Source organism: Ruditapes philippinarum, unplaced genomic scaffold (genome assembly GCF_026571515.1).
Source record: "Ruditapes philippinarum isolate M1 unplaced genomic scaffold, ASM2657151v2 ctg2535_1_1_1_1, whole genome shotgun sequence".
Taxonomy (NCBI): domain Eukaryota; kingdom Metazoa; phylum Mollusca; class Bivalvia; order Venerida; family Veneridae; genus Ruditapes; species Ruditapes philippinarum.
In genome coordinates, this window is record NW_026858958.1 from 176,455 (window position 1) to 192,373 (window position 15,919).

General features: G+C 32.0%; 1 long non-coding RNA gene across 1 annotated transcript in view; it reads right to left on the reverse strand.

Annotated features, from left to right (window-relative positions):
- Positions 1 to 9,001: 9,001 nt before the first annotated feature.
- The window catches only part of LOC132754791 (uncharacterized), a 39,832-nt gene continuing 32,914 nt past the window's right edge, over positions 9,002 to 15,919 (reverse strand). Inside the window, exon 2 of the long non-coding RNA XR_009629127.1 lies at positions 9,002 to 9,278. This is a non-coding gene — a long non-coding RNA (uncharacterized LOC132754791). The remainder of the gene's footprint in view (positions 9,279 to 15,919) is intronic.

Consider the following 15,919-nt stretch of genomic DNA (forward strand, 5'->3'; position numbering starts at 1 on the left):
CTGCACTTCATCTCACTGCTCCTTGACCATTGTATGAAGTTTCATTGAATTCCAAACATAAATTTTCAAGTTATGCACTTGGCATTAAAAAGTAACAAAGGGCAAAAACTCTTAAATGAATTATGGAAAGAGTTATGGTTTCTGTGCACTGCGCTTCCTCTCAATATACTTGACCAGTGTATGAAATTGTATTAAATTCAAAATAGTACTTTTCAAGTTTTACTATGAACAAGAAAAAGCAATTGAAAAGTAACAAAGGGCAGTAACTCAATAATTACTCTAGACAGAGTTATGGTTCTTGTGCACTGCACTTCCTCTTAATGTGCTTGACCATTGTATGAAGTTGTATTGAATTCAAACTGGTAGTTTTCAAGTTATGCTCTGGACAAGGTAAACTAACAAAGGGCAATAACTCTGTAATGAGTCATGATGGAGTTATGGTTCTTGTGCACTGCACTTCCTCTCAATGAGCTTGATCATTGTATTAAGTTGTATTGAATTCCAACCATTAGTCTTCCAGTAATGCTCCGGACAAATTAAGCATTGCGCTTCCTCTCAATATACTTGACCAGTGTATGAAATTGTATTGAATTCAAAATAGTACTTTTCAAGTTTTACTATGAACAAGAAAAAAGCAATGGAAAAGTAACAAAGGGCAATAACTCTGTAATTACTTTAGATAGAGTTATGGCTCTTGTGTTCTGCACTTCCTCTTATTGTGCTTGACCATTGTATGAAGTTCTTTTGAATTGCAAGCAATAGTTTTCAAGTTATGCTCCGGACAAGAAAACGTAACAAAGGGCAATAACTCTATAATGAGTCATGATGGAGTTATAGTTCTTGTGCACTGCACTTTCTCTCAATGTGTTTGATCATTGTATAAAGTTATATTGAATTCCAACCATTAGTCTTCAAGTTATGGTCCGGACAAAAGGAAGCAATGGAAAAGAAACACAGGGCAAGAACTCTGAAATTACTTTAGATAGAGTTATGATTCTTGTGCACTGCACTTCCCCTTATTGTGCTTGACCATTGTATGAAGTTGTTTTGAATTCCAACCAGTAGTTTTCAAGTTATGCTCCGGACAAGGAAAAGTAACAAAGGGCAATAACTCTGTAATTAGTGAAGATAAGAGTTATGGTTCTTGTGCACTGCACTTCCTCTCAATGTGCTTAACCATTGTATGAAGTTGTATTGAATTTCAACCATTAGTCTTCAAGTTATGCAACGGACGTCTGGACCGACAACCGGGTGACTCCTATATACCCCCCAAACTTCGTTTTTGGGGGTATAATTATTACAAATGTCTTAGTCAATTTCATTTAAGCTGGTAATGAGAAAACATCTTTCGCACCCGTATATACGCATTATTCGACCGAATAACAAATTACATTAATTGTCAACTTTTCTTTGCACTTTTATAATGTAGAGCCCTTAAAAAAACAGGACTTCCCTGTTCGTTTCGAAGTTTGCAAGTTATTTTAAATGAACGATAATGTTGGTTTAATTCATTTTCGTTTAGGGCACACGCTTTTTATTACTTGGGGACCATACGCCGCTTTTAATGGAATGGCACTACTGTGTCACATTGAAGGTTCAATGATAACGGCCGTATGTACACATCTTCGGGTGTTTCTAAATTCAAAATTTACCATTTCAAGTTTAAATATTGAATGCTGCATAAGCCGGTGGGCGTGGAGATTGTTTGCGCTTGACAATACCGTCCATAAACAGACTCGATCAAACCGAGCTTGCAACATTTTCAATTCTGGCGTGTTGGGCTTTCTTTTGGGATTCTTATTTTATTTATTTTAATAAACTGCGCGTTATACAGAAAAAGGCAAGCACATAACCCTGTGCAATGCAGACTACATATCGTTTTCATGTAGGTAAAAAATTCCCGAAACAGTGGATCGATATCTTGGTGTTGTTTTTTAAAAATAGAGAAGGTGCGGGTCATGTATTAGGAATTGTATCATAGTTTGGGGACCTTTCTGTTGAAAATGTGTCAGAGGTAAATCGTATACATATACATGCACAGTGCGTTAACTGGAGTGCAGGTATTAGTTATCCGCATTCCAGAGCATGCCCATTGATTGGCTTATTTTTGCTGGGGTTTACTTATTGTGACAAAAGAGAAAGGGAAAGCGACAGAAATATCATTTTCAGATGCTTGTTTATTGGTTACTTTTTCCCGGGGTTTCATATTGTGACAACAGGAACGTGTTTTATGTTTGACTTTGATACAAAAGAGAAAGAACATCAAAATACACGGCAATCTGATAAATACTTTGGGGCTAAGCCCCCTCGTACAAATCAGATAGCCTCGTGTTTCGATGCTCTTTCTATTACATATTATCTCTAAAATATGGTAATTAAGATCAACAAGGAAAGGTGTGTTCAACAAACGCAACCAACATAAAAACCTATTAAAACACATAATTATAAATATTTGGGATAATGTAAAGTATTGACCAATACGCTATCATCTTGGTTATTACCGTTTTGTCCCCAAACTTATTTACCTAGCTATATAACGCCTTTGGATACCGGTAATACGGTATTGTAATGATTTTATTCAAATGATAAAAGGATTAATAAACGGGTCTTTGTCCAGTGGCCGTTATGTCAAAATTGAACATTATCAGTCAATTCGAGAACAAAACTATTGTAGCGTTATGACCAAGATACGAGTATTTGAAAAACTGACATACATAGGGTACCGCATTATTCACAATAGAACAGTTTGTCAGTTTGTACAATATAGTTTTAGTAAAACGTTAGCTAAATTTGGATGCGCAACTTTCCCGTTTTGGATTGAAAATTGACGCTATATTAGTGCACAAAAGCAGAGATACCGATCAAAGGATAGATGAAATGCACTTTTTAGTCCAATGCTCATTTTATCGTAATAGACATTTTAAGTGACCAATTATCAAATACAGATTATCAACATGAATGATTATATTTAAAATATCTTAAAATTCCAAGATAAGAAGGTAAATATCTAACCTAAAAGGAAGGAATCGTTTGTGGTATTCGTTACAATACTATATTGTGTAACAACAGACTAAATTCTATACTCGAGTATCTTTAAATTCAATATTCAAGTTAATATTAATATGTTCATTGTTGTTGTATCATACGCTATCATTTATACTACAATGTTAAAGATGATTCTAGTAAAATAACTGTCTCATTAGATATCTTTTGGTTATAAGTACATGTAAATAGTCAAAAAGTAAATATCCCTTTACATCCGAAGTTAATGCAAGGAAATAATTATGTGTCAGAATGAAACAAGCAGACCATTACAGCATGTAAAAACTAATTAAGTTATGAATTGTATCCGTGAAGCTTGACAGGCGTGGTAGACAGGTCTATCTTAAACACAATTTTGTATAAAAGGTAAAGAAGAATACTCTGGATAGAATCAAAACTGTGCGATTTATAAATTTCAGTTTTCACACTAGAATTGTATAATAAAATCAAACCAGTGTATTGAATTAGCAAGATACTCCAGGATAGTTTCTAATGATCCATATTTACTTTCATATCTTGCTTTCAGGAATTGAAGTATGATTCTTTGAAATGCAAATGCAATTTAAATTACATGAGGAAATCGCCAGCTATTACCCGGTTAGAAAGAGTTAAATGCAGATAAAGCAACATTTTAAAACATATATACTATTTGTGAACTAAGACTTTAAATATAATGTGTCTCAAAATGTCTTTTGAAAAACACTGTCTTTACAGGAGATGTGTTTATTGTTTTAAGAAATAGAAAGTATGGAAATGTTTTACCGTGCCTAAATAAGTTCGAGATTTATTACAAAATTAATATAAAAATCAGACACGCAGACACAATTAAAAACTGGATAAAATCGTATGAAGTTAGACGAAAAGTAAAATTTCAATACATTTCGTGACATCATAATAAACATCAAATTAGAATTAACAAGAATATATATCTGAAAAAAGATAATAACCGTCTTTGCGAAACTTGAGAACGAGTGTGGTAAAAAAATCTGGAAACAAAGTAGCAATCCATACTGACTTCATCTGGACTATAACTGCCAAACATAATTACAAATTCATTACCTACTCCACAATTAGATGAGAGAAACACGGAGAAAATAACGACAAAAAGGCAGATAATACTGTAGAACAAAGAAGAAAATTAAGTATACAATGCTGTGCATAAACAAAGGATATATTGTATCTATGATTATTCCCGAAATGCAGCTGGTACAATAATACTATGACACCTGAAACACTTGATAGACATCAGAATTGACAATTGATAGTTGACGATAGCTCCAGCAATAAACATCTGTACGTACGGCAGAAGTTTGTCTGAAAATTGAGTTCCTTACTATTCATTGTCTGTTTAATTTTACGAACATCAAGGGAAAAGAAAAAAATCCTTTGTTGAATAATTCATTATTTGCTCAGTTTCCAACTCTAAAGTTTGACTTAACATGTAAACTGTGAAATAATCGACAATGTGAATGTACGCTATGTATTACTTTGGTATGCAATAATTGTAATATTTACTTGTTCACAGACCCTGCAAGTTAAGAACTTTATTTTCGGTTTTATCCAACAAATGCGTATGTTTATTGAATCGAAAAAGAATGCAATATATACGAAATGTCATTAAAAGGAACAGTAATTCAGTTATATGTGATTTTGTAACGTAATTACTTCTGCATTAACACATTTCAATAACAGATGTACCAAGTGCAAAATATATGTATGCATTTGCAAACATGTGATACAGAGAAAGTTGAGTTTTTTTTACATGCATGATATGGAATGTATTGTTAAAACAATTATAAAAAGAAATAAATTGTTTCGTCCAAAATCTGTTAAATTATATTGGATTCCAAGTCATGTAGGTATACGAGGAAATGAAAAAGTAGATGCTTTAGCTAAACAATCATTAAATTTTCAAAAACTGACTTATTGTTACCTGCTTGTGATTTTAGACCGGCTATAAATAAAATCGTATCATCTGAATGGAAAGCAAATTGGGACAATGCCGTTTTTAATAAACTTCACGATATAAACCCATCTCTTGATGTGTCACCATCTCTATCTCTGTCAAACCGCCGTGATCAAACAGTTCTTCTTCGATGCCGAATTGGACACACTAAAATTACCCACTCTTATCTCCTCACAAATGACAATGCCCCTTTCTGTGTAGGTTGTAATGAAAATTTTACTGTCAAGCATTTTCTTCTTGAATGTCATGATTTTTCACAGGCCCGTAATAGATTTTATTGTGTAAATTCACTCAAAGAACTCTTTAATACAATTCCATCAAAAAACATAATTGATTATTTAGAAGAGATAAACTTGTATTCTAGAATCTAATTGGCTCATTTCTATTGTCATTTTCAAAGTTTTACATAACATTTTAAGCCTATTATAGCATTCGGCACGATATGGCCAGTTATGTGTTGACGTGCCGTAAAAATCCAAACAAACAAGTTTCGTCCAGCTAAAATTCTTGCAGTAATTTATAGGAAACATTTAACCAGTCTTAAAATGTTTTAATGTATATGTTATTGAAGTCTTCATCAATATTTACGATAAAAATCTTCTTTCCCGTCCTGTGATTATATTCGTCTCAGTGTTTGATTTAGTTTGTATGGTAGACAAGCTTGATACAGATAAACTAGCATGTTTAAGCACTAAAATATCTTCCGAGTATTGCTTCCTGCTTTCGGAACCTTTCGATTTTCTTCCAAGTAGAGATTACCCCTACATGTTATTAGATTCTGTAGCATTATACATAATATATCATCAAGATCAAACATACAGCGCTTAAACTGACAATTATTTTTCAATGAAAATATATAAACAACATAAATTCTTTGATAAGTCCCTTTAAGGCCGAAAATTGTAGCTAAACCGAACGTCAAATTTTTCACAAAATTGTCAATTTTCTTTCCATTTTTTCAAACATTTTTCGGCTTAAAACGATAAATTTTACATCAGCATGAAGAACGAAAATAATTGCAGTTGAATACTGTAGAATTTAAGAAATTTTCATGCCGGTGGCGTTGTGATATCAGTAACAGTTGCCAAATATACGCAACGACGTCATGTTCCACAAAGGGCTTTGGAAGTCAAATTTGACGTCATATGTACATTATTTGGCTTAAACTATTGGCATAAAATTAACAGAATATTATCTGAAATATGGTAAATTTTTTTTACATGCCAATTTTCAAGACGATCGCAAAGTGTCGCACTCTACCTAAACTGTAATTACCCGCGCATATAGTCAAGTCAAGTCAATTTGTTTATTTAAGTCACACTTTTGTACATACATTAACAAATATAACAGAGTTTTAAAAGAAATACGTGTACAAAACCACTCTAAAAGAGTTATGAGAGACTAAGAACATGATCATAAATAAAAACCCATTTAAAAACAATATTAAGATATTGAAATATATATTATTTGTAATAAACGCGAGAAGTCTATACCACTAACTGTAATTGACCAGTTCAAGTAAACATAAAACCTTATCAATTGTTATCAACAGTCATCCCATTAGCTGTAAATGACTGTTATATTCGATTAATTATAAGCGTATTTATTTATTGTAAAACGTTTTTCATATTTATTTTATATACTATTAAAAACAGTTTACACAAATAGTAGTTATCCAAAGGTTGCAAATACTTTCAACTATATATACTATTCCTATGACTGATAGTACATTTTATGTTTTCTCTGAAATAAAATTGATCAAACATTCTTATCAGAAAGGACTATTTTAGGATCACCTAAATTATCACCTAGATCTTGCTGAATATGATGTATGTTCATTGACATATCTTATTTCATCGGGACGATCGGTTCAAAAGACGTTAAATGAAGCAGTAAAGCTTTACTACTAGCTGGCGCCAGTGTGGTAAATGTAAGACAATAAAATCAAAAGATAAATATGATTTATTCCCGATCTATTGATACATGCATCTATTTTAATTTAAAGAGTTAGTACGGAGTAAAGTTTACGTATGTTAATATGTTAAGAAAACAAAGTCTTTTGCTCTAAATTTGTTAAATGTGTTATTTGGTACTATAATTCAATTTTGATTTCAATTTACCTTTTATAAATGCAATCCGTCCTCAAAGAAACAGTTTAGATAAATACAACACAACAACAGACTATAAGTTTTGAAAATGTTGTCTTTGTCAACAATCATTAATGGAGTATAACTAAATAGTGACGTGCCTAACAAGCTTGTCCTCATCCATTTAGAAAGTGTTTGGTTTTTTATTTCATTGCTAATGCCGTAACATACAACGAAATCAATATAATTTTAATTCTCGCATTTGAAATAATAAATTACAACAGTGTTTGAATTTGAATTTTCATTATCAAACATAAATTTATGCATTCTTTGACACATTCCACCATGGATGTATTGTGAAAAGCAATTATATGTAATGTTGTAACAAATATGCAGCTGCAAAGAGTGAGAGAAACTTGGTACACTTTAGTGATTATGAAGTTGATGATCGAAATCAATGTATAATGCTTGCATAATACCTAATATAGAAAATAGCTTTAAAACAATTCAATTTCGATTTAGTTTAGCCTGAGGACAGTCGTTAATTTATTTTGATTGCCATTATACGTTGTGTTTACGTCTATAGCTTTTGCTTTTTGTTCATTATAACCAGCATTTATTTTATTATTGCAAGAGTTTTAATATTTTTCAGTTATATGTCTTCCGTACAAGTTGATTAAAATTCATGGGAAAAGAAATATTTGTTTACTATAGTTTACAAGTGTTTGATTTCAAATGATTCGGTTATTGTAGTATAAGAATAATAGTTCATGATTGAAGAACAAATCATTTTAGATTGAATTGTTATTTTGTCAGGAATGAACTGTTGTGCTTCAATGTATCGAATAGCTTTAATCATTAGTTGCATTTTATAACCTTTGCTACGGTGCAAGGACTGTAGTATTCATTGCCCACTGCCTTTTATAAACAGGTTCAATAAAATCGAGCCTGCAACATATTTAATTTTGCCGGGTTAGTGTTTGCCTCTAAATGAATCAAAATATTTCACGTAAAGAGGCAACATAGTTTGGCACATTCAGGATTCCTTTTGAATTTTGAATGTACATATAGTATACAGTTTCAATCGAATGATTTATGTAAATATACATATTATCTGGTATTAATTTCATACGAGTCAGAAAATATCCGGACTTTTGACTCGTTCTCGAAAACCATTCAACATTTAAAAAAAAATCTTTCTACTCTTTTTCAAAATATTCTCCACCTACGTCTACGCACTTTTGCCATCTTCGTGGGAGCTTTTGTATTCCCGCTTTGAACCATGGCGTTTGACCTATGTTTTAGGTACTGTGTAACAGCAGTTATCAAGGCCTCCCGGTCTTATATTTCTTTCCAGCAAGCAATTTTTTCAGTCCTGGAATCAAATAAAAGTCACAGGGGACGAGGTCTGGGCTATAAGGAGGGTGAGACAACAATTTCCATTTGTAAGAGTTGATAACCTCCGCTGTAGCTGCGGCGGTATGGGAGGGGCGTTATCGTAAAGAAGGAGGACATTTTTCTGTGCTAACCTGTCAGCTTTTCTTTGAGATTTTTCAGAATTACTTCAGAATAGTACTTGGCGGTGACAGTTTGACCTTTTAGCATGAAATGAGTAAGTATCATTCCTCGTGAATCCCAAAAGGCAACAAGCATGACTTGTCCAGCCGAAGGAGACAGCTTAAACTTTTTAGGAGGTGGGAAACCAGCTCGTTTCCACTGCTTTGACTGAGCTTTTGTCTTAGGTTCGGAATAATGAACCCACATCTCATCTCCAGTGATAATGCGGTTCAAAAACTTATCTCCTTTACGATTAAAACGACTTAAATGTTCTTTTGCATTGGTTACTCTGGTTGCCTTTTGATCTGCGGACAGCTGTCTAGGCACTCACCTGGCACTTACCTTGCTCATGCCTAGGTATTCGTGTAAAATCTTGTGTGCTGATGCCTTACCGATGCTAAACTTGTTGGCTACCTCCTCCAAAGTTACTCGACGATTTTTGTTGACAAAAGCTTTAACATTTGCTACCATTGTTGGGGTCACCGCCTCAGCTGGCCGCCCAGTCCTAGGCCTGTCACAAACACTTGTTCTGCCTTCACGAAACTGAGAAACCCAGTTGTAGAAGGTTGAACGTGATACACATTTATCAGAAAATCTTTTTTAAGCCTCTGAAAGATGTGGCAGGGCTTTTCACCTTCTGCAACCAGAAACTTTATTACAGAGCGTTGTTCCTCTAACAAAGAGGCAATGATAGACGAAACACCTATCATTTATCAGAGGGCAAAATACTGTGTATACACAACTATCATAGAAAATAAACTGACCACGTTATTGGCGAATGAATGTAGTTTTCACCAATATATAATGTGTGTATATAGCTGCACGTGGAAAGAGAGGAGCATGAAAAGTCCGGGTATTTTCTGACCGTCCCTCGTATATTCAGGGAGAAGAGTATTTAGGGTCAGTTAAATACTTAAAAGGCCTTTATGTAATTTACTCTCAGAGAATTTTATAAGTACAGTTTAATTCAGAAAATAACTAATAAATAAATCAGTGGGCCCATTGAATGCCAGTATCTGTAGCTTAGCCAAGATTTTTATTGTCCAATAATAATGGATCAGAAGTGTTTTGTCTGCAGAAATGGATAGTTTATCAAAGTACAAAATTAAATATACAGACATAAAATATTAAGAGTGAAACCCAAAGACATGGTCATTTTTGAGCATGTGTAGACTCTTTTCCATGATCTTACGTAATTAGCAGACAGCTTTCTGCCTCCAGAGATAACCTGTGGTCAGTAATGATATGCAGCGTTTTATTTTTAGTAATTTTGAAAGGGGTCTATTGACAACTTGCTACATTTTTAAAGCGCAAAATGTTGACCAGCGTAAAATTTCAACTTCTTAATTTAGCTGTTAGGAAGTATTGAAATTAAAGAAGCTTGGCTTTGAAGTTAAAAAACATTATTTCATCTGTTACAAGCAAAGATCATCATACTGATTTTAAAGTGTAGTCTCACAACTTTAATTGCTGTTCGTACAAAAATGACACGCCTCTCATATAGTGAAAAATCAAAATTTTTGAGAGAATTTAAATTCAAACTTTGAGAAGTTCAGAAATTACTGCACCTCTAAAATTAATGTTTTGTACATAAACATTAAAGAAAAAAATATTTAGATGCGTCTATCCAAAATATAATGAAATGAAATTAATGTAGTTCTTTATCTTTGTATCTTAAAAGCATTTTAAATATGGCTGTAATTTATAACGTCATAGATCCTTTACAGTGATTGAAACACACACACAAATATCTTCCGACATTTAGTCTGTTTTATATGGAAATAAATAAAGTGAAATTACTCTTGTCAGTTTGATATAATTCAAGGATATTCAGTAATAGTATAATCGTATTCAATACCTTAATACCACACCAAATGTTGATGAGATGTGAAGGAAGAATAGGAACTTTGTGTAGAAACTATTAAAAGAAGTCCATCAAAAGGACTTCTTGATGGTAGACATGCAGATATATGTCATACTTGTAAATGTGCTAAAACAAAGTTCGTAAGTCGTATCTTATTGAAACAGACATATAAATGCAATTTGTCACTGGTATGTATGAAATTATGAAGATATTTTTATAACTGGTTTCATTATTTTACGCCAATTAGCAAAGTGTGACAATAAGATTTCGGCCTCCAAAAGTTTTCGTCAGCCATGCATTGGTATGCGATTGACAATTTTCAAGACGTTATGTACGTTATATTTTACAATACCCGTGTAATTATTAACCATATTCCCTTTTCTAGAGGCCGTTATGTCACATTAAAATATCATACAGATGTCGTGTTAAGAGAAATTGAAAACCACTTCAATAAAATTCGTCCTTCAACTAGACTAAGTATGAAAACCCTGTATTTTCGGCAAGACAAAGCTCATGCAATCAAAAGAACAGCTGTTAAATTATTTTTTCATTTCTTTTTATTTATCTATTTTTTATTTTTTGCTGTTCTATGTTGTTAAATTTAATGACTATATTGCATTGCATGTTGAGCCACCTTAGTTATATCGGAAGGAAAAAGCTTTTTGAGTCAATGACTGGTGATATTAATTTCTTTGATTATTGACTTTTAAAAGACTAGAATTTCCATGTCTGAAATATCTAATGGATACATAATAATGAGAAGAAATTGTCATGTCAATAAGTCTATATTTTGTGTATTGCGTTTTTAAAGGATGTACAATGTAACTAAGAAATATATTTTGTCTTTAGAAATGCAACGTCTGCAATTCTGTGCAAGATCTTAATAATTTTCTAGGTAGAGCTTTAATCATGAAATTAAGATATTGCAGTCTACTTTCCAGATTATCAGACAATTTCAACCAATGAAATTACTGTACTCATTTATTTTTACAAATCAAAAGGATGGACCAGTCTTTGAGACATTACGAGAAATTGTGATCCATATTTTGTTATGCACAATTGTCAATGTTGTACTTATTCCAGAGATAGAAAATAATAGTAAATGTCAATGTTGAATTTTAAAGACATAGTAATGCAGAAACACATTATTATATGACAATTGTGAAATAGAGATAAACAACAGAGATTAACAATTACAAAATGAACGAAGACGTATAATTGAAGATAGTACTATCACGCAATATAACTTTCAATCATTATCTTGAATATATTCCTTTCTACCTACTAATAATGTGATTCATCCTCAATTTCAGTTTCGTGCAATTAAAAAGGAGTTATTGTTTTAAATCCTATATGACTTGCTTTTTACTCGATGGTTATTTGTTGCTGGGTCGTACGGGGGTTACGTTCATTGAATGCCGCCCTTCCTTGATGATCCTTTTTATATTTGTCGGAAATTAAAATACATAAATTACGGATTACCTTGAAATAAGTTTGTTGTTTTTATACATTTTCCAACCAATGTAATTGAATGTTGATACTACATTTAATTGTAATATTCCTTTCCTGTTATGCTTCTTTTTTATCATGCAAAAGAAGCCATCTTACAAATACTAATATGGAGACTGTTGAATGCAGCAATCATAAACAAACGAAATGAAATTGAAATAAGCTAGCCACTCACTGTACATAGGAGCATGATATGCAGTATAAGTTTAAATTGTTTTAACGTGACGTAATAAAATTTGAAGTATAACGAAAAGTACGATACTTAAAGTGTTATCATTTTTGTTTATTACCTTAGCTTTAGTAGGGTATGGAAATATTACAGGAAAATACAAAAATGTGCAGCGAAAATAATATACGTCATACTTTAAGAGTTTTAAACTTGTTTAGACAGGACTTTGTTTTCTTTCTGTAAATATGACAACGATGACATTCTAACTTCATGATATGTTGGTAATATGATAAATGATAAAAATGATTAAATACCGAAATTTGTAGACTTTATATTTCATCCATTTAGGATTGGGGGAGTTATTCCTGGAAATCTTTGACTTTGTTGACATATTGCAAGATACGTGTTTTCAAAATGAACCAATTTACTCCAACTTTGTACTCTTGTGGTTTCTAATTATCATGATAAACGGACCGTCTGTACTTCTTTCTGCAACGTTGCAATTTTCAATATAAATATGACTGTAACTAAGCCATTTCCTCTAAACATTCGAGCGTTGCTTTTCCTTGTTGGCAGTATACTGTTCATGGACCATTTGACTAGTCAAAATAAGAATAATGCATTATTATACTTCTAGAACTAACTCCTGAATTTATGTATGTATTTTCTATCGTTACCAATCTTGAGCAGTAATTATTTGCAATAAAGTGTGGTTTTCTGGAATTGCGATCTCTGAGCCTTGTCGGCAATATGTGTAACCTAATTATCTTTTCATTCGCTAGAAATACGTGCAAGTAATGATATATGTGCACTTTAATATCTGTCTGGCATATCGGAGAAACTTTATGTTTATATCTACTAAAACCTTTGGAATAAGAGAGGACGGCATGGTTGTTTCAAATAATTTGTAAATGTACATTATTCCTTCACGCAAAATAATAATTAATTACTTATCCATTAAAGCCATCTCATGAAAGTTTATTCTTAATAAAATCACTTGAAAAATTTGATGAATCGGTTGTTTTCCCGTTCTTATCATAAAATGTTAGATATTTAATTGTTTTAAAGAAATACTTACATGCACCTAACATGTATTCAATAATTTTGAATATTCGTAAAACATAATGAATAGAAAAATATTTTTTAAGAACAATTTTCTTTTGACAAGGAGACTTCATTTCATATTCCAACATTAACAGTCCATTCATATTTTTAAAGTGCGTGATAAAAACTGTAGCAGACGGAACGTTTAACGACAAAAAAATCATTGTAACTGAATACTTATAATTAAAAGAATCTTGAACCAGTGGGCACTTCATGAATAAACTGAACCAGTCAAAGAAAGCCCTCAAATGCAATATTAAAATTAGTGAACAATTAGTTTCATTATATTATAAATCCGAATCTATTAGATTCAGGTCAAGTCGTTTGCAGATGAAATTGAATACAATCGTTTCATCTCAGCAATTTTCCATCGGTATGATCAACGAGTATTTGGTTTCTGTCTCCGCAGATAATCTTTTATTGGCATCCATCGAAATAAAACAAGCAAACGCCGACAAAATACCATCGTTCTGATCTGTTTGTCTTAATATTGCTTTGTTTCAGTTAATATTACTAAGGAATCATTATGTTATAAAATATGTATGGATGCGTTAGAAATACATTTAATCATTTTTAGCCATAAAATAGATTAACTGAAAACCTTAAGATTACGATATCCGGCATGATATATGATTTAACATTAAATATGTATTACGCGGAGTGCATTCATAAAATCATTCATTTTTGATGTCTGTAATTTTGTTTAATTCCGATATTAATTATTCACAATTTAAATACACATGTTTGGTGCCAAAACAAAAACAAGTTGTGTATTAGAAGGCACAATTTTGCTTACATACAGTAAATGACTTTTTTATGTCATATTTGTTATGTTATGTTATGACTTTAAAAAAATCAGACATTGACATTTCCAAAATGTATTCCTGTTGATAAGTTAATTGTGTTTACTATTTTATTTATAAAATATTGTTGAAAGTTTGATTAGTCATTTCTCAACGTCAATACAATGATTGCAAATCTCTTAATCGATTTCATTTAGGCTGGTAACGTCGCGCCCGTATATACGCATTATTCTACCGAATAACAAATTACATGAATTGTCAAATTTTCTTTGCACTTTTACAATATGAAATTGGAAAGGCCATTGGAAAGGCAGGATATCTCTGTTATAGAGAAAAACAGAATCCCTAAAGAAAGCCCAACACGGCAAACTTGTCAAATGTTGCAGGCTCGGTTTGATTGAGCCTGTTCATGAACGGTACTGGAAAGTGAAAGTTACCTTCCACTATTTGTTAGTTTCAAATTTTGCAAGTTATGTTAATATACTACATTGTTGGTTTAAATAAACGGCACGTGAAACAGAAAAAAGCAATCGTATGTATTTTAGAGAACCCTGTGCTGTACATAATACATATCGTTTTCATGTAGGTTCCCGCAACAGTGAATCAATATAAGTATCCTGGTGTTGTTTTAATAAGGGAGATTTTTCATTTCTCTGTGAAGCTTAGCCAATAGGTGCGGGTCGTATATTAGAAAACTATATCTCTAAAGCACATAATTATAAAGATTGTTGAAAAATTATCATTCAATCATACGTGGTTCTAATCTTATATTGTAAGGCCTCTGGGTGGGGCTTCAAACATTGCCAATCAATAGATAATATAAAGTATTGTTCAATACGCTATCTTATTGGTGTTTACCGTTTTGTCCCTGACTATATAACGCCTCTGGATTAGATAATATACGGTATTGGAATTATCTTATTCAAATAATAATAGTATTAATAAACATGGACTACGATAAGTGCATAAATAATTGGCTCAGTGACCGTCATATCAAAACTGAACCTGATCAGTCAGTTTGAGAAAAGAACCAGTGTAAGTATGACCATGATATCTCAATATTATACGAGTATTTTGAAAACTGATACAAAAAGTACCGACATTTTGAACTTGCGTTATTCTCACTAGAACAGTGCGTCAGTTTATATTAAAACATAACCTTTGGGCATTAACAAAGTATCATGACAAATATGGCCAATAGTTTAATATGTACACACAATATATATAACAAAAAGAATACAATAAACAAGCTAGGAAATAGTTACATATTCAAGAGACTGTTCTACAATTGATCAATGTGAGCACATATTAAAATGGGCTTTTTATAGTTAGTGGACAATATAGTCGAAAGTTTTGAAAGGTAGGCCATGAAATATTTCCAAAATATTTGGTTCTTACAACAGTATAAAGTGGATAACATAAAAGGAAGAAGATATCTGATTCAATAGAGTTATATATACATAATTTACATTTGCGATCATTTCTATCAATGTAAACAATGTCTTCCAGTTTCTATGTCTAAGTTATGAGAGCAAGCAAGTTCTTTTCTTAACACATTATGTGTTAAAACATAAGAAAAAGAAGTTTTTAATTTTCTATAATAATCAAAGTTAGGCATATTATGTAGAGAGGTTTTCTTGTTCTGTATGTATTGGTCACGCACACGCTGCGTAAAGTCTGACATTTGCATATAAGTAATATTGAAATTAAAGCTACCCCATATATGACTACAGTCTAAGCTATTTAAGTATTATACTACTTGCTCAAAAGATATTATCTGGAAGTCGCAATGGTGTTTTCTATGCTTATCCCCCGGTA